This window comes from Rattus norvegicus, chromosome 11, assembly GCF_036323735.1.
Source record: "Rattus norvegicus strain BN/NHsdMcwi chromosome 11, GRCr8, whole genome shotgun sequence".
NCBI classification, from domain to species: Eukaryota; Metazoa; Chordata; class Mammalia; order Rodentia; family Muridae; genus Rattus; species Rattus norvegicus.
In genome coordinates, this window is record NC_086029.1 from 35,003,172 (window position 1) to 35,023,613 (window position 20,442).

The 20,442-nt window shown below is 35.3% G+C and overlaps 1 pseudogene; it reads right to left on the reverse strand.

Annotated features, from left to right (window-relative positions):
- Positions 1-13,922: 13,922 nt before the first annotated feature.
- Pes1-ps1 (pescadillo ribosomal biogenesis factor 1, pseudogene 1) lies at positions 13,923-16,212 on the reverse strand (annotated as a pseudogene).
- Positions 16,213-20,442: the final 4,230 nt, after the last annotated feature.

Below are 20,442 nucleotides of genomic sequence, written 5' to 3' on the forward strand. Positions count from 1 at the left end.
TTATTATTAAAATCAGCAACTATTTGCTTAACAAGCAAATATTAATAATAAGTATTACATAAAACTATTTTTATATTTTGAAATATCTAACATGTATACAGACTTGCGATCACACCAGAAAACCTGTTTACTTATTGTTAATTGAAGTATTTCTTCAACAGGATCATAATGTAATAGAACAATGGTAGACAGGCTGATGTCATTAACTGATTTTATTAATTCCAATATTTTGAATATAAATGAATTTATTTATCTGTGGCATTCTTAAGGATGTTTATCAAAATCAACCAACCAGATGACACCAAAGAATTCATCTAGTTCGAATACATGTGGAGAACATAATACTGTCACACAAAATATTTTCTGACATGGCTATAAAGGAACACAACATCATGATTTTGTCACTTAAGTACAAATATATTTAAATAAGATATTACATAAAATATTCCAGTATATATAAGTTTAGACTCCACTCTATGTTATTAATTCAGAGGCTATTGTATTTAATTTGATCATTAGTCAATACAGTGAAGAATCATGATTAGGGTGTCTTGAGGGTTGTAGCTTATATTCATTGCCAGTATTTCTTGGATGGATTCATAATCATGCACTTTTATTTTGAGATAAGTCAGAACACACAAAAGTAGTTGTTTCCTATAACATATTACACTTATATGAAACTGATATTAGCATGTCTTTCTCTAGGAATACTCATAGCAAGCAATATACAGGCATTGCATAAGCACCCCATATAACGATTTTTAATTTCAGTCAACAATATTTTAACCTCTGGAGCAGACTTTGGGAAAATAATCTTTAAATAAATATAAATAAAATCTTTGTGTAGTCTACTTATTGTCTAGTATGCAGGTGCCTGGAGATTGAACAATGGATACTTAGATTTTTAGTTAGAACAATACAAAAGGGAGAAGAGCAGTTGGTGACTAACACTTAATAAGTAGGAAAAGTATGTCTCTAAATAGCAGTCCCCAAAAGATCAAGACTTGTCCAAGGGCAACAATGGAGCTGATTTCAATAGTAGGAAGCAGATTTGCAACAACAGATTAAATCCAAGAGTTCATAATATTGACATTTCATGCTTTGTTAATTTCAGTGAGTTCTTTTGGCATTTTGAGTATTTCGACTTTCTTTTGGCTTCTTATGAGTTACTGATTTGAAATTGCAAGAAAGCAATTGCTTTGCACAGTATTTCACTGTTATAATATACTGAAGTATTTCATCTTATTGCTATAGGCATTTCTTTTCTTTGTGTGAAATAGAAATTCTTTGTGTTCATATTTTTTATGAACCTGCATTCATCTTTTTTTTTAAAAAAAATGCTTATATTGGCTACATCTGTGGCACATTATTCATTTACCTTTCAACATTTAGTCACCATACCAGAAGATCTCACATACACAAGTCAGGAAAAGCCTCTTATTAAATATTCTGCCAAATACTAGAAGGTGGAAATGATTATATATATATATATATAATATAATCATTGACAATATATATATAATATATATATCATTGACAATATGTGATATCATTGATTGTGAATGAAGTAGGCATAGATAGAATGTATGTCCTCCAGACCATGCAGGATGCTAATCTTAATTGTATGAAAAATTATAAAAACAGTGTAAAATTGAATTAATAACTATTTGATATTTCACAAATAATTCAATGAATAATTAGGATCCTGTGTAGGAGAGACTATTATGATGTTGTTAATTTGACAGTCGAGGAAAAGATGGGAAATGACCCTCATAGCCTGTTTGTAGGAGATTGTCTTAGTTACTTTAACTGGTGTGAGAAATCCAAACGGAAACCAGGCGGTACCTGTCTGTGCAAGAAGGGGCGGGCAAGCAAGCACAAATTCCTTGCTCTTTACTTCTAACTTCAGAGACAATATGAACGTGCTTCACTTTTCACTTTTCTTGATTTCAGTGCCAAGAAGAACTATTAGGAAGTAAAATATTTCTAACATCGTTTGTTTTTCAAGGTTATTTATTAGAGCATCAGGAAAACAAACTATGACAAGGGCTTTCTCTGACTGTGTAGTAGCAATAGGGAGTTTTCCAAGCTTTCTACATTTAACAGTTATGCTTACCTGTATATAGATTCACGATATCTCCGTCCCTACTTACTCACTTGGAAAATGACTCGATTACAACGAGAGCATTAAGTAAATGTCCTTGGTAATCTTGGCTAATTCTGGAATTCAATGTACATTTTCTCCAGTACTCCTCTCTACCCTCATTTACATGACGAGGAAGTAAACTCCCAGCATTGTCATAGAGAGTTCGTTGAAAACGTGGGGAAGGAATATTTTTGAAGGAAAATATCTACAACTTTTATAGTCTTTTAAATACTTTTTAAAACTATGAATAGATTAAACATGGAAAATTTCTCTGAAAGAGCATAAACCTTGGCTAATGATTGCACTTTAAACTTTAACAGTAGGAACTACAATGGTGAAATTGTGCCATTACCTAGATGGGCAATTTAAAAGTTGTTTAAAGACTCCTTCAGTGGAATAGTTCCAAAAAGGAACAGAAATTTTTGAGCAATTCACATGAAAGAACACTAAATAATATGTATAGGGAAGGTAGTAGCATATGATGCTATTGCTGACACTAAAACACAGACATTTTCAGGTGTAATTAAATATGGCATTTTAGATAAAAATTTTTAACAGTGTTGGTATCTTTTTCAAATTGAATTGTACATGTATTTTCATGTAGTAGTTACATAAGTATAGAATAATTATATTTAAACTAATTCTTATGTATGTAATCTCTAAAAATTTTGTAACTTTTTAGTTAGAAATATGCATGTATGATATGTAGTGTGTATAACATAAATAATATATTTATATGACTGTGTATTTATTTAATTTACTATAATAAATTTTCATTTCTTTATATGTTTAATGATCTGGAAAAATGTATATGCTCTTATGGCAAAATTCCGACAAGTGTAATCAGCTTTCTGGTAATTTTCTGTAATATTTGAAATGTTTTGAAACTTATAACTTATGTAACTTGAATTTCTAACAATATTGGTTTCTACTTTATGAATCTTTATTGATCTGGAGTGAATTAAAAGCAGAAATGTGTACAGCTTGAACATAGAAAATGCTTTACTTTGAAAGGAAAAAAGTGGAACTTTGAATTTTTAAATTAATTTCTAGAAAGGATTGAGCTCGCCCTTCATGGATGGACTAATGACAATTAAGAGTTAATTGGGTAGTGTGCAATTTTCTTCATAATGTTACCACTTTTAAATAGTCCTAATCCCAGTAAATAAAGTACTACACACTCTGAGATATAAAAATGCCAATTGATAACAGCCACATGAAAAAGAAGACATGAAGATGGGCAAATTGTTTAACTACTTTACAAAGTCAGGCACCAACCAAGAATGGCAGGATATTGATAGAGTGAAGAGGCAGTGTGTGAACTCCAGTAAAAGTACGGCTTGTCATTATTTTCCTCTTTGGCTTTTTATTAGAGAGAGAAAATCCTATATTCTTCTAGCTCTCAGCTTTCTATCTCCTGTTTGTTTTTCTCAACCTAACACAAAACAAAGATATTTGATTAACCTTAAGTTTCATATTCTCTTAATTTTAAGCTTTTTTTGCATACAATCATTTACTGCTGATTTTGTTTAAATCATAAAGGATGATGATTTTTACCTGAATAATTTGTATTTCACTGTCAGCATAAGAGTTTTTATTTTCCTTGAATGATGTATTTAAGATAGTATAACAAAATAAAAAGAAGTAAATTATTTGACTCATTATATAATAATAATACACATACTTTGCATTATGTAGATAAATTGGTGTGTATTATGTTCTGATTTATGTACTGGAAGGATTAGGTAGCAAATAAAGCAAATATTTGACCCATTAGAAAAAATGTATTAGTGCACAGGCAACAGATGTATTCAAACTATCCCCCTCAGTTAAATAGAAATACCTAATGTGATGTGTGTTTCTCAACTGGATAATTTGATGTGTGCACAGAGTCATGAGAGGAGTTAATGTGCAGATCCCAGCTGAATAGAGGCAGTGAGTTCCTGAAGGCTATATATGTGTGTATCATCATTTCCTCTAATTATCACAAACTCCCCAAAACAAGGTTAAATAGATCCAAACTTCACAACTTTAAAAAGTATGAACATAATGGGCAAATATGAATTTTTTACTTAGCTATGAAAACATACAAAATTGAAAAAAAATGTCCCCAACATAGACATCCTTACAGGTTTATAATCGTAAAGACATTTCATGAATAATTTTACATAAAGTCAGGTGAGATATTTATGCATTTTACTTCTTAAAATGGTTGAATATCCATAGCAGGTGTATATGATTTTTTTTATTTTAAATGTTGAATTCTGAGCCCAGAGACCTGTGCCACAGATTTATCTCTGGTGTGCAGATGGATACCAGATGATTCCATACTTAATCATTGGCAAAACTCCTTTTTCTTCAAGGTTTGTATTATTATAGGTCATATTTAATATACTGCAGAATTTGTCTGTTAATTTTCTCACAAATTATATATTTATAAGGAGCCTTCTTGTTACTATTTTGAGTTATGTGTTTCAATAATTAAGATTTGGTCAGAAAAATATTTAGATTAGGAAGTATATTGCATCAGCCAATGTAGTACTTCTTTTGTAAATTTGTAGGCTAAGTAGAGTGGCAGTACATTTTATGTGCATGAATATGGTAGCTTGTAGGAAAATCATATTTTTTTTTGTTGTTGTTGTAGAAGAGTAGACAGAAAGATGGCAAGAACCAGAGGATCCATGAGTTTGATGTGAGATTGTCTCCTAGTAATGCCAGAAGTTACATCCATAACAATCACTGACGTGACTGCTAAGACCTGAGTGAAACAGTGAAGACACTGATAGACACTGGTGGCCTCACCCCTACACATGCAAGTATACTACAGCAACAAAGGAAGGAAGTGACTAGTTTGGAAGGAGGGCACACACCACCTGATTATCCAATACTACATAGTCAGCCCTGAAAACATTCACTCATTTGACACTATACTTACTGAACATGTTACAATTAGGAACACACACACACACACACACACACACACACACATAAATATATATAGTACATATGTGCATGTAATAACAATAAATGGGAAAGGAGAACATGAAATTAAAAAAAGAGTGATCAGTTGTATTTGTGAAGTTATGGAGGAAGGAAAGGAAGGGACACGTGTAATTACTATCTCAATATTTAAAGAATATATATTAGAATGTAGTGATGGCAAGACACCAAAAAAAAACCACGTTGATAGTATAAATAGGAAGTAGATATATTGACAGGTACTTTTACTACTATCAGTGGAATTGTAACCTAATTATATCAATATGCCTTGTAAATTGGAAAGATATTACCAAAAATTTATCATAAGCCACACATATATTCTTCTATAGAGTATTTCTAAAGTTTCAGAATTTTAGTTTTGTAAATGACAATATAAATGAGTCTTAGAAACCATCTTCCACAATTCCATCAAATTTCATTCTATGAATAAAAATGAGTTCATGGTAAAATAAGTAAATTCTAATGGTGTCAACTTGAATCATCAACTATGCTAAAAGATTCATTGCAAAATAATTAGTGCTAACTCACCCTTTTTAAATAAGTGGGAAACAGTTTTACAGGAATACTTGAATAAGGGATGATAAATGTAAAGTGAGATACATTTTTCCAATAAAAACAAATTATCATATGTAATACATACCATATATGCTAATTTATATAATTAAAAGATATATTTTAACCAAATGGCCTCCATGCTTTTGTTAAATTTAAAATGGTAACAAGTTTGATATAGTTAGAATGTTTTGGCTACTGGGTGATTTTTTTTTTTCGAAGCTGGGGACCGAACCCAGGGCCTTGCGCTTGCTAGGCAAGCGCTCTACCACTGAGCTAAATCCCCAACCACTACTGGGTGATTTTGAAGAAACATTATTATCAGTATGTTAGTGTTCCAGCATCATATGGGTGCTTTAAGACTAGGTACCGCAAAGAAAATAATTAGGTCAATTTCTCAAGAAGATATAATATAGTTCTTTTGTGACGCTGTCTAATATTCATAATAATTGATAGAATAAACTAACCATAAATTTTAAAAACTGACTTCTGGTATCTGCACATGCTTTCTTACTCAAATGCACACCCATTTTATGAGGAAAAATTCAGAGATGTGGCATTCTTGCATTTGAATCTTTATCTAAAACTGAGATAAATAAATCTCAACTCTTTAATCATATAGCCAGCCTTAGGTATTTTCTCAAAATGGCAGGCGATCACACTATTTCTGAGAGAATTTTTTTTCCATCTTTATTAACTTGAGTATTTATTTCCATTTCGATTGTTATTCCCCTTCCCGGTTTCCGGGCAAACATCCCCCTCCCCCCTCCCCTTCCTTATGGGTGTTCCCCTCCCAACCCTCCCCCCATTGCCGCCCTCCCCCCGACAGTCTAGTTCACTGGGGGTTCAGTCTTAGCAGGACCCAGGGCTTCCCCTTCCACTGGTGCTCTTACTAGGATATTCATTGCTACCTATGGGGTCAGAGTCCAGGGTCAGTCCATGTATAGTCTTTAGGTAGTGGCTTAGTCCCTGGAAGCTCTGGTTGCTTGGCATTGTTGTACATATGGGGTCTCGAGCCCCTTCAAGCTCTTCAAGCTCTTCTAGTCCTTTCTCTGACCCCTTAATTTTTAAGAGAAGATGAAACAGCTATAATTATCATGGATGTCATATTTTCTAAACTTATATGATTTTTTACTTATACTTTAATTGACAAAGAATATAATATATCCAATGACATATGTAATTTATTATTTTGACGTGGGTCAGAGCAACTCTTTCAATATTTACAACATACAAACTTCCATGTGAGGCAAAAATGCTAAAGACCCTAGCGCCATTGGCCTAACTTTTGTAGTTCATTAATGTTTCTTCCTCGACCCTAAAAAAATATCTAACCCCCCCAAAATATGTGCACAACCTCCTGACTCTTGTTCTAGGCAAGAATTAAAGTAAGTTATTATACAGATGGAATAAGTCGTCTAATGATTTTACTTCTTATGTTCATTCCAACAAAGAATTTTAAGTTGTCGTGATCCACAGGCAGTGAGATGAGTTGAGGGACATATGGTGGAAATTGAAAGGCAAGTGGGATAAGTATAGCCATATTGTATACAGGTTTGAAATTCTGAGGTATAAAGAAAAAGCTCGAAAATTAAGGGATGTATTCTCCTCACAGGAACTGAGGGCAGGCGTCTTGTCACACCTTGCAAAGAATAATATGTGAGTAGCTTTCAGAAAGAATGCTGAAGCAAACAAGTGCTGTTGCTGGCAAAAATGAAGATAATAAATCAAGCATCTTCTTGGGTTCAGGATTAAGTACAATCGCAAAGGGCGTGAGAATATTCTATCGATAGGCTTGAAAGTAATTGTGTAGACAGACGGTAGCAAGGAGAACTTTGGACCAAGTCCAGGTGTAAGACAACTAAGGTTACAGGCTCACCTGATCTGATTACTCACAACCATATGGGGATTTTGAAGCATCAGAAATCCATGAAATTGCAAGGCTTATCCAGACAGAAATGAACTGTGTACTGCCTAATATCCTAGGAGTAGGTTCACTGGACGAAGTACATCATCTCCCTATTCCTCGCCTAAATGTCCACCATAAATCATCTAAAATCTCACAGAAGAGAAGAGTTCAGTGCAAGCCCATTTTCTTAGATCAAGTCTGCCAATCAGGATCTCTGCTCACCTTTTCTCTGTGGAGTACCTACCTGTAATCCTAAATCCTCAGAAAACAAAACTGAATTTTAAACTGCGCTCATTGTTCCTGAAAATTATCCTTTGAATTCATGAAACAAGAACTCAGGGCTACGGACTCAGTAAGAATTTTGTTGCTGTGGATTTGTAGAGCCCTAACTGCTGAGTTAATGCTCTCTTGAAGCTAATAGTTCTGTGTTGTAGCCTTGCATCTATATTTGTCTTGCATCACCTAGATTTCCCTTCAAAACCTAATTACAGATGACCACTTAGTTTTATATACTATTACAGGGAGGGAAGGCTGACCTGAGAGAGTGTGTGTGTATTTTGATATAAGCATAGCCACACTGAGGATCCCCAAGTTCTCAGAAATAAACAACAGCAAAAACTGTGAGTAACGAGGGCTCATCATCATCAGAGTCTACAGAAGACACATTTAGTATAACTCACTAAAGAAAATTTCTCTGAATAGAATAGGTACAATTCCTGAGAATGTTCTGGGGAAAATTCTGCCTGCTCTTAAGAGCCTGAAAGACATTCTCAAAAAACTCTCATGCTTAAAGGTATCTATGCCTCAATAAAAAGGTAACAACACACCGTACGTGGTTCAAACTTTGTTTTGTGTAGTTTTATTGCTTTGGTCACAGAACGCGACTGTGGAGTGTTAGAAATAAATGCACTGTCTTGCCTGCAGATAACAGTTATTCCTCATGTGATATTTTCTAACCTTTTTTTCTACCTCCAACAGTTTTCTGTGATAAAATACCCTGACAAAAAAGCAACTTAAGTGAGAGATGGCTTCTTTTAGCTCATAATTCCAGGCAACAGTCGATCACAGGGATGTCAAGTAAACAGGTGCATAAATAAATCAACCTGTTATATCACATCCAAAGCAAAGATCAGAGAGAAATCAATGCACACGTGTGGCTTGCCTACCTGTGTGTGCTTATTTCAGTTTCTTCATTCTTATCTGGTTAGGTTTGGGTCTTCAGCTGAAGAAATGGTGCTGCCCACAATTGACATGTTTTTATTATGCTAGTTAACTTAATTAAGACAATCCTCCATCATGTCCACATTTCAGCACAATGAAGACAATCTCTGAGAGAAAGTGCTCAGATCATTCTAGAACAGAATGACAAAGCTAAACACCATAGGCATCAATTGACTTCCATTATTAAAACAGTATATGTAATGTGTAACTAGAGAATTTTATTTAAAACAGCATATGCTGTAGGACATTTTTTTAGTTCAGATTTTACATTAGTTAAAGTTTCATTGCTGTGAAGAGACACCATGACCAAGGCAACTCGTATAAAGGACAGCATTTAACTGGTTCTGACTTGCAGCTCCAGAGGTGTAGTCCATTATCATCATAACAGGAAGGATGGCAGTGTCCAGGCCGCAGACATGGCACTAAAGAAGCTGAGAGATCTACATCTTGCTCAAAGTTGAACAGGAGAAGACTGTCCCCCACATGGCAAGGAAGAGGGTCTCAAAGCCCAACCCCGGGGTGATGCATTTCCTCCAACGTAGTCTCATCTACTCCAATACCTCCTGATAGTGTCATTCCCTGCCCCAAACATTCAAACCACCTCAGGTAACATATGTTCTTCATTATTTAAAAAATGACCTTCTATTGGTAATACTATCTGTCCTCTTTAATGTGTCTCCTCTACTTCGTGATCATTTAAAAATATTTTACTTGCACAAATTTTAATAATATAAAACTATCCTCTTTGACCTCTTCCACTCTGTTTATATCTGAAGTCCCTCTGATTCTTTTGGTTTCTAAGTGTACAAAAATTCAAATTTTCATTCATTTCCGTCATTTTCATCACACATAGATTTCACACAAGTTACCTTAAGGTCCTGAATGTATTAAGTGCACCCCTTTAAGGCTTAATTGTGCTTTATTTTGTGTGTTTCTTAAGACACCATAGGTATGTATAAAGATAAATGTAAGATATATTAAAAAACTAGTCTGTTGAGTCCATTTTCTGTTTGTATAGATACGTTTCAAGACTGGCAACTCTTTCTTTAAAAAGAAAAAAAAATCACTTACTTTTCTTGTGTCGCCCTAGACTTTAAATAGCCCAATATTTTTCAGTGTACTTATGTTTAAGCTAGCATTTTATGAGTAAATATTGAATCTCAGTATTTTCTCATAGATAGTGTTTCCCCTGAATGCTTGCTTATTATATTTGTCTTTAGAGTTCTGCATTGTGATATTGCCATTCCATTTTCCTGGTGTGTGTCCGTAGGAAGGGTGTTTTTCAAATCTCATGGAAAGGACCTACATATCTTGGTTATTATCAGGGAATGCTTTTCCTCTTCGTATTTTCTTAGTTTGTATTCTGGTTGGATTTCTCTGATCATGAATAATTTGATTTCACAGCATAGCACAGTGCCTTTGGAAACATGGTCATTTTTACCATGTTAGTCTTACCAATCCAAGTGCATAGAAGATCTCGAGTTCATATATGATGTATATGTATTGTATTGTATATAGTATTGGATATATGTGTATACACACACACACACACACACACATATATATATATGTACATATATATATATATATATATGCTATATCCATATCCATGTATAGATATCTTCTTCTCTTCAATTTCTTTCTTCACAGACCTGAAGTTCCTGTCATATAGGTCATTTTCCTGTTTAGTTTACCACGCCAAGATGTGTTATACTATTTCTAGCTATTGGGAATGGCATTGTTACCCTGATTTCTTTTGCAGACTGCCACTCATTTCCTTCTTATTGACTTTAGATATAATGAACAAAAAGGACAGGTCTCTGAACCTTAAATTTATAAGGAAATTATTATTTCTAATATTTGACAGTACATATAATGATCACAGTGAAGATTAGAAGTGTGTGCCTTAAGGAAAACCTCAGTAAAACTGGCTTAGCACATTTGATGTTTGTGCATAAAAATGGGAAAATGGATTATGTATACTTTCCATTATCACACATCCATATTAATATAATTAAGCTCTTATTTAGATGTGAGTAGTAATGCATTCGTGTCTTCCCTTTGGGTTTTAGCTGGGTGCTGATGCTGTGAACCATATGTACATATTTATAAATAGCAAATGTTAACTGACTTGCTTTGCAGAAAGTATTGCTATAATCTTCAGCATAATTTTTATTAGTTCAGGCTCATTATCTTAATGGTTTCAAAAAGAACAGCATTCTTACTGTAAAACTGATACTGCTAAAATCAAAAAATTTAAGAAATAATAGTATTGGATGATTGTGTGACTTCCTCATCCCTCCCACCCACACAGAATAAATTTAATTCTCTTAATTTGCTTTCTTGTTTGTTGTATATAATGCATGAAAGGCTGTGTTTCAGATTCCCATGAAAATAATTAAATAAAACTATTACCAGAAGGTTGTGTCTGCTTGACATTATCTATATTATGGTTTGAAAGAAAAATTATATAAATTAAAATCATTAAGTTAAAGACATTTAGTCAGACATGGGGTCACTGTCCTATAATAGAATTTCCTGTGCAATTCTAATGGAGTCGTGTGCCATCTTTCTTTGTGTAGGAAGATCCTGTCTCAAAATGGATGGGTGAAAATCAAGCTCAAAAATTATGTGTGCATATAATTTAATCAATTTTAAAATGTCTGATTTTTAAAAAAATCTCTCTATGTATATATTTATGATCATAGTTTGGACTAAAGGTTTTTGTAAGCACTGAAGAAATATGCAATATTCATGCATATTATTGATTTTTGCTAATCTTCTGATTTTTCCCAACCATTCACGAAAACATTTATGAAAAATTCATGGACTTAGATTGCTCATACCTATATGAGTGGGGGTTTAAATGTGTGATATTTATTTGATTTATAATGCCATTTAGCTCAGATTTTTCATTGCTAATTTTTAGTCTTGATGTGTGTTGAAACCAGACAGAATTATTTCACTGATCTTAATTTGTGCATTTAGGCTTATGGTGTGTACATTTTGACTTTTTTCTTAAGATTACATTTATCTGTTTTATGTTATGTTCATGAGTGGTTTATATCCAGTTATGTATGTGTAGGTCGTGCGTTACTGAATGCCCTCAGAGGTAAGTTCAGTATGTCAGATCACTTAGAACTAGACACATGGAATTTTCAACTACCATGTGCATGCAGGGAACTGAATCTAGGTCGTGAACAAGAATGGTGCTTGCTTTTAACTACTTGGGCCATCTCTTCACCAAATATTATTTCTTTATTAATAATTACTTTTACATGTTTATCCAAATAATATTGCCATCCATCCCAGAATCTCCCACATTCTGCTCTACTGCCTTTCTCTCAGCATTTCATATGCATGTTATTATTTTAGACTCGCTCAATTCTCCTAATGCTGCATTTATATGGAACGTTTACTGAAACATGGGAAACATGGGCTGAATTAAAAAAAATTAAAACAGAAAAGAAAATGAACAAACAAAACCCTAAAATGCTCTAGACATTGGCAGCTATCAATTCTAGGTAACTCCTCAACCACGTACAGACAGATATTTATGACCCTCTGTTCAACCTTACTTGGGTTTGCATGTAGTCCCAGACATTGTGAATTTATGTGCCAATAGCACTATTGTGCTCAACAAATACAGTCTGATGCAGACATATGCTACCTCTGACTCACATAATCTTTCAGTCTCATACAGATGATTTCTGACCCCGATGTAATAGGTAGCAATACAGCTGTATTACTTAGAGATTAACACTCTGTAATGTCGTATTTTCTGCATATGTTAAGGTCTAATGTCTACAGCAATATCTGTCCTACAGAATAAGATTCTTTCATGAGGGCTGAGAGATCCACACCATGTGTCTAGTGATAAGCCATTAACACTGTTTCCATTTATTAGAATAATAGTGTGGGCTTTTCCACTTGACCCTATGACCCATCCGAACATGTTTTTGTCCCTTGTAATTGGACTAGTCATGATGTCCATCTTCTGTAGTGAAATTTACATATGACTGGTGAGTTTTTGTTTACTTCATTAGCATTCATATCATTATCATACTAATTAATATATCTTGAGATATCAGTTGTCAAAGCAGCTCTCTGTGGTTATGGCAGAATAACTCTGCTCATTATTTTTCTCCCACAGTTGCTTACGGATTGGTTTCTCCAAGTGTTATGACTTAAGTGTATGGTGTCCTCAGCAATACGGCTGTAACACAAAGTTTTGGATAGCAACCAGAAATAATAGTGATTACCCATGTCATTTAGCATTCAATAAAGCAGCAACTGAAAAATGGGTTTTCTATAGTATGTACAGGGGCTTGGTTTGCTAATAGGTGGTGAGAATTGGATGAGTGATTCCATTTTTAGAGGGTAAATCAATTTAAACTCATTTTTCTGTGTATAAACATATTTTGGAAGATTCTACAGTGGTAGGTTTTCATGAAGGGGGTCAATTTTAAAGTTCCTTGGCTTTCATGGTTAGTCCCATACTCTCTTTTTTACCATGTAGTCACCAATCCAAACCCCTTTAACCTTTCTTTCCTATTATTACAGTGTCTCCCTCCATCCTACCTGTATTTTGGCCCCTTTCTCATGAAACTTCCCCATTTTCACTACGTAGTTTCCTGACATCTATTGGCACACCAATTTAGGCACACAGATATAAAGAATCAAATCTAGCATCTATGAGAAAAAACTCAATTTTAACTTCTTTTAGTCTTAGTTGCATTCATTCAAAATGGTTATTTACAGATATATCTTATTTTTTTCAAATTTCCTAATTTTTTGTTTAGTATCTGAACAATATTCCAGTATGTATATATTTATTATTGAATAATCATTCATGTGTATGTTTATTATTGATAATAGCCCACTGTGTGTAGGTCAATATTTCATTATACAGTCATTATTTTATGTGTATCTAAATTTCTTCCATTGCATGACTAATAAGAAGAGAGTCAAGATGCTGATGAATATGTATTAGTATAACTTCTGAACTAGAATATAAAAACCTTTCAAGAATATGGTAAAGAATAGATAGTATCATAGATATATTTGTATATCTTCGAGAAACTTACACATTAATTTTTTGAAAGATCCAACCATTTAATAACATAAATTCCTCACCCTTACTCCTCGACAGCATCCTGAGCACAAAATGAGGATGTCAGATGGACTCCTGGATTAAGATGGGTTGGGTACAGTCCTCTTTTCCCAGACACTGGCATGAACCACACAGGAGGCTGGGACTGGCTACACACCACCGAAGGTATGAGAGTGCTGGCTGGTGTTCGCTCACACAGGCCTTGTCCTCTTGACTTCTTCCTCAGACTTCAAAGTGTCCTCATGTGCTTTCCTCTTCTCTGGGAGCTTGTTGGCCTCTCAGATTTTGTGCCGCTTGCAGAACATGATCTTTTGTTAAAGGTCCTTCTCTCGCTTCTTCATCATGATGGCCAGATGGTTGGCCTCAGTCTCTTCCTCCGGGGCCAGTGGCTGCTTGTCTTTCAGCTTCACGGTGCAGGCCTTAACCTGGGGCTTCTTTCCTTCCAGCTTTGCTGCTCCAAGGCTGACAGGTGCGCCTCCTTCTCCTCCTCTGATTCAGCTTCCACATCTTCCTCTTTGTTTTCTGCTGCAACACCAGTGTCACCTTCATTGTCATTGTCTTCATCATCCTCGTCTTCCTCTTCCAAGTTTCCTGGGTCTTCTCCCTGCTGCAGAACCAGGAGCTTCAGCTTCTCAGAGGGAATGTAATCTCCTTCCTTCTCAGCTATGAAGGGTAAAAGGTTTGGGGGCAGCTGCACCCCAGGGAAATATTCTGCCACAGGGAGGAGGAGCCTGGCATTCAGACAGTCAAACACCCACTGGGGCTGTACGCAGTACCTGGCAATGATGGGGGTTTGCTGCCTTGGCCGCTCAACAATCTGGCAGGTGATGCAAGAGTCTGTGTTGTCATAGATGGCTCCAACGCACAAAGACTTGTCCCAGGATACATCCCTACCAAAACTCCTGATGATGAAAGCCAACGCTTCACTGGGAACCTCTTGGTTCGGGAAGAACTTCAGGCTTCAAAGAGTTTCTTGGGCTTTTCCTGTGCTTCCAGCTCTTTCCTTCAACCTTTCTCCTGTGCTTTCACCTCCCTGCCAGTAGGAAACCCATCAGCCTCAGCCTCCTGTATAGCAGGCACCACCACTCGGGCCAGGCTGGCACTGAGGGCAGTCAGTTTCTCCATAGAGCTGTCAGAGTCCAATGCATATGTGTCCTTACTAACTTTAGTTTCTACTTGGGCTTGACCTTCAATCTTGGGGGGATAGTGAAGTGTGAGTGACTAGTAGAGGCGGAAGTTGATGAAGCCCAGGAGAGTGGTATAGAACTCAGTGAAGGTGGCCATGACTCTTTAGTCCACATCTGTTGTATTATCATGGGTGATAATACATAGAAATAATACATAGAAAGCATAGGGTGCAAGACATACGATGGGCTGACCCATCACCTCAGCCTAATAATAAATTCCTTTAATGGACAGGAAGACCTTGCTCAGGGCTCAGGCAGCAATGACGTAGTGCAGAACTCCACAGTAAGGCGGCGTCACAGCTGAATGGTCTGCACATGGCACTTGCCCATTCTAGGGAAGGTGGAGAAAAGGAAGCACATAGACAGGGCATTATCAAGGACTAGCAATGTATCAATAAATGTGGGGTTCCACTCGTTGACAATGTGGTCAAGTTTGTAGCTGGATTTATTGTCCTTCAGTCACGCTACAGCATTCCATCCACTCTTCCCATAGGCTTTGAGGAGCTTCTGGACAAACAACTTGTACTGTTGAAGATGGATTCATGGAAGAGGAATTTAATAAGGTAAAATGTTTGGGCTGTTGTGGAACCCTTGTTAACTTTCTTCTTATGCTTGGGTTCATGAAGGTAAATGCCTGAAATCAAGCAGGCTCAGCTACAGCTTCTTCCTGGCTTTGTTTTGGGTGATACAATCGGGGGCAGAGCTTCGTTCATACATCTTTTCCAGACCTCCCATAGCTCCATGTTGAGAAAGCCCCAAGGAAAGGTAAAGCTACTTCCTCTCGCACGTGACACTTTAATTTTTATGAACCAATGACTTGTTCAACTTGAGACCTATCCCATGGTTAAGAACCAATACCTGATATTGTTTATGATACAGTGTAATGCTTGACGACAGGAGCCTAGGATAACTGTCCTCTGGGAGGGTCCACCTAGCAGTTGACTGAAACAGATGCAGAGACCCTAAATCAAACATTAGGTAGAGTCAGGAAGAGTTATGGAAGAGTTATGGGGAGACTTGGGGGATCTGGAGGAGATAGTTACTCCACAAGAAGAATAACAGTCATCTAAATCCTTGGGGGCTCCCAGATACTGAACAGCCAAAGAGCTAGACCTACCCCCCACTCCGTACATAAGTAGCAGATGTGCAGCTAGGTCTTCATGCAAGTCCTGCAACAACTATAGTGGGGGTTTCTCTGACTCTGTTACCTGCCTATGGATCCAGTTCCTATAACTGAGAGGCTTTAACTGGCCTCAGCTAAGAGGATGTGCTAGTGCTGTGAGTTTATAAATGCGTGGTCATATCAAAAGATACTGTTTTGCTCCAGTCCTCCCTAACTTCCGGATTTCACAATCATTCTGACTCTTACAATCTTCTATCTTGGTAGCTGAGCCTTGAGATGGCAGTGATATGAAGTTTCTGTCTCATTTCTGAATAAACACACATTTGCTATATATTCTCTGCACTTTTAACCAGTTTTTAGCTTGCATGTATAATATATTTTATACCTAGTTTATGTTACACATATTAACCCCAGAATTCTGAATGTGCGAGCATGGGAACTAGAAGTTCATGGTAATCTTCAGCTACATAGTGAATTCCAGGATAGTCTGAAATACATAAATTCATTTTGCAAATTATTTATTAGTTTTACTCTGTTATTCCCATGGAAGAGAAGCTTTTCCTGAAACCATTACGAAAGACAGCTCCCAAGACCCTAACTATGATGAACTATAGATTCGCTCAGAGACGTGTACTACATTGACTGTACTTTTTTATTCTACATTTAGCTATTTTTATTTTCACTTCTACTAATGCAACTGCTATCAGATTTTATATCTTGTATGCTCCCTCCTCTCTCACTCTGTCTCATGCTGTGTCTATGTCTCTATCTATCTATCTATCTATCTATCTATCTATCTATCTATCTATAATCTATCTATCCATCTATCTATTACCTATCTATCCATCTATCATCTATCTGTCTGTCTGTCTGTCTACCTACCTCTGTACCTTCTTATCTATATCCATCTAATCTGACACAAGAGTTTGAGAGTGTCCCACTTCGGCTTTGATTTTTCTCTTAACCCAAGTTTCCAAACTTCTTGATTTCCATTCACTACGCTGCAAGCAGAATGATCCTCAGTTTGCCTTCAATTTTCTTGAATGGACACAGCTCATAGTCATTTTATTCTTCTTTCTGAAGTTTATTAATTTTTTTTAGCTTTTAGAACTAATACTTGCAAGGACTAGTCAAATAAGACTTTCTTCACTCATAGATTGACTTAGTTTACCATCATCCAGAAATTTCTAGTTCTATCTTATGTTGAGGTGTTTAGGCAAGAATTTACATTTCAATCAATCCTGGATTCATACATATGATCTGTTAGCCTTTTCCTGCCTCTGTCATTTGAGTGAAAGAATTACAAACTTATTGCTGTTCCAGTCAGTGAGTTTACTTTTTTTTTTTTTTTTGGTTCTTTTTTTCAGAGCTGGGGACCGAACCCAGGGCCTTGTGCTTGCTAAGCAAGTGCTCTTCCACTGAGCTAAATCCCCAACCCCTGTGAGTTTACTTTCTTTTTAGTTTATAGTAGGTCTGTTTATGTTTGAGGGCAAGTTTTTCACCACATGTATAAATATAAATATATATACCAAGTTTACCAACTTTGTAAAATTAATGAATTTATGTCCAATTTCTCTCCAATGTTAATGGCACAGGTAAAGAAAGCTTGTTAACTTTATCTAGACAATTATTCATTATCCAGACGAGCAGGCAATTGGCCATAGTGTTCACATATGTAAACAAAATGTAGTCTCCAAAGTCTTCCACGGTCCTGTTAATTGCCACTAGGGAAAATAATGTCTACTTTCAAGTGGGATGAAAGGCCTGAGTAACGAATACAGTTAATTTCCAGTAAAGGAGATACAGAGAACAAAACAAAACAATATCAAATTATTTCAAGAGGCTCGACCTTGCGTATTAACACTATGAATTTTCAATTAATTTACAAAGATTAAAGTGATGAGGATACATGAGAAGATTTTTCCCAGTATCTCTCAATTTATTATTCTTCTCTTTTAATAATTACCCAATGACCTAGACAATTTCCAAATTTATATGTATACAAATAGTCAACATTATTTATCATATTTAATATATTTGTATATGTAAATATATATTTACAAATGTGTGAATATATTCATATAGACATAAAAACAGGTATAATTAAATAGATGAATATGTGGCAAAGTACATAATTTAGACATGTATGTAAAATATGCTATTCATTTATCATGCATTTTTGGAGTATGGCTTTCTATGTTGGAAAATAATTGAATATTTTACTCATATATAAAATATTTTACTCATATATTTACTTATATATAATGCATACTGAATGATATCCTTAAAATGTTGGATAGTATGACTATCTTTCAACTATTTAAACTTGTTGATTTTATAAAAATATACTTTATTATTCCACATTCTTATAAACTAGCCAAAGGAAAATGAGATTTTTATTTTCATTTATAATTACTTTGTCAAATTAAACCTGTAACTTTCTAATATTAACTACAAGGCAAGAGAGGGCATCATACATACACACACACACACACACACACACACACACATAAGTATATATATATGCATATATATATTAATATTCTGTGGCTTAACTGATTATTAAGTTCAAGTATCTCATATCTGAAATAATGAACAAACACTGCCATCTCCTGTTTTTCTCAAAACAATTTTATTGATATTCAATGTTCTGCAGTAGTGAAAATTTAAGACATGGGAAAAAAAGCATACATCCATTCTTTAGGATTTTCCACATATCTGTGAGAAAACCCAAAATCTTTATAAAATGTGTTGTCATTTTGATTTCAAAGATAATATAGAACCATTAAATCTTGATGTAAAAACACTTTTAAACTGTACATTGTATAATTATAGATATATTAGTCAATATTATTGTTTAAGGATTACAATAAAATAATAATAAAAATGATTAATTCTAGTACCAGTAATTACCTATACCTGGTCTCTTCTTTTCAATATGAGCAATTTTGCCAGAGTATTAAATGTTAACATATATAAACAGAAATTTTCAGCAGAAATATCTTTCTGAATGTCCTGAGATGGCAAAGTCTCTGACAGGTCATTGGTTAAAGCTATAAAAATGAAACCTGAGTCCTCGTGGGGACACTAAGCTGTGCATATGCTATTGATGTAGGATATTTGCCAAGGAGAGCTGCACACACAGGGCAAGAGAAAACGTGTGTTCAGACAGCAAAACTGGAAGGCCAAAGCCATTTAAGCCATTGGCATTGGAAATGAAAGTGCAAATGGTATTTTCCTTGTTGAATGTTGATTCTGCCTTGGACCAGTATTTTCTCATTATAGCACCAGTCTCCCATTCTATTGAGAATGTATATCCTGTGACAGACATCATAAACTAATTCTTTACAAAGGTGAGTTCTAGTTTAAAGATTGTCCTGAGTCTCAGGAACTTTGGGCTTTTAAACAATTCTGAGATTAGAAGTTCTTGAAATTTTATTAGAAATTTATTTTTGAATTTTATGGAACAAGAATAAGATAATGATTAATTATTCTCTCATACAATAAATCGCAACTAAGGTTTCTGTCAACGATAGGGTGCTGGGTACCTGGAAGAGAATGGGGGACAGGAGACACGAAGAAGGACGCCAAGACAAGAGTCTGATCAAGGCAACAATTTTATTTTTCTCCAAGGCTGAATTTATACCATAACATGGGTAACAGAGGGAGGGGGGGAAGTAAGAAACATTTACACAGGCCAAGGACACAATATTCGTGTGGTCAAGGAATCGGCTGATGTTAACAGGATGTCAGAAAGGTCACAGGTTTGTCATATCTATTAGTCAGCTGGATGTTGGTTTTTCAGAAAGGTTACAGGTCATCACATTGGGTATCTTGACGTATCATATTATTATTCATTTTGACCACCAGATTTGTATTAGTCTTCTGCAGTTGGCTGGGGATTTTCCATGAACCCAGTCATACTTAATTCTAACCATAATAATAACATCAATAATGGAGGGCTTCAAGGGCATCATTCCCAACATCTCCGCCTTCCTTATAGTCAAATGAAAAGGTGACCAAATGGCGTGCTGTCCTGGAATGAGCCCTTTGGGAGCTGTGTCTGTCTTAGGTTGGAGTGATATTTGTTACATGGCCAAGAGTGGCCAGGGTCTGTCATGGGATAAGGCAGTGAATAATGGCAACCCTCTTGTCTTAGGCCCTTTATTCGTGAATATATTGCTCTTTTAC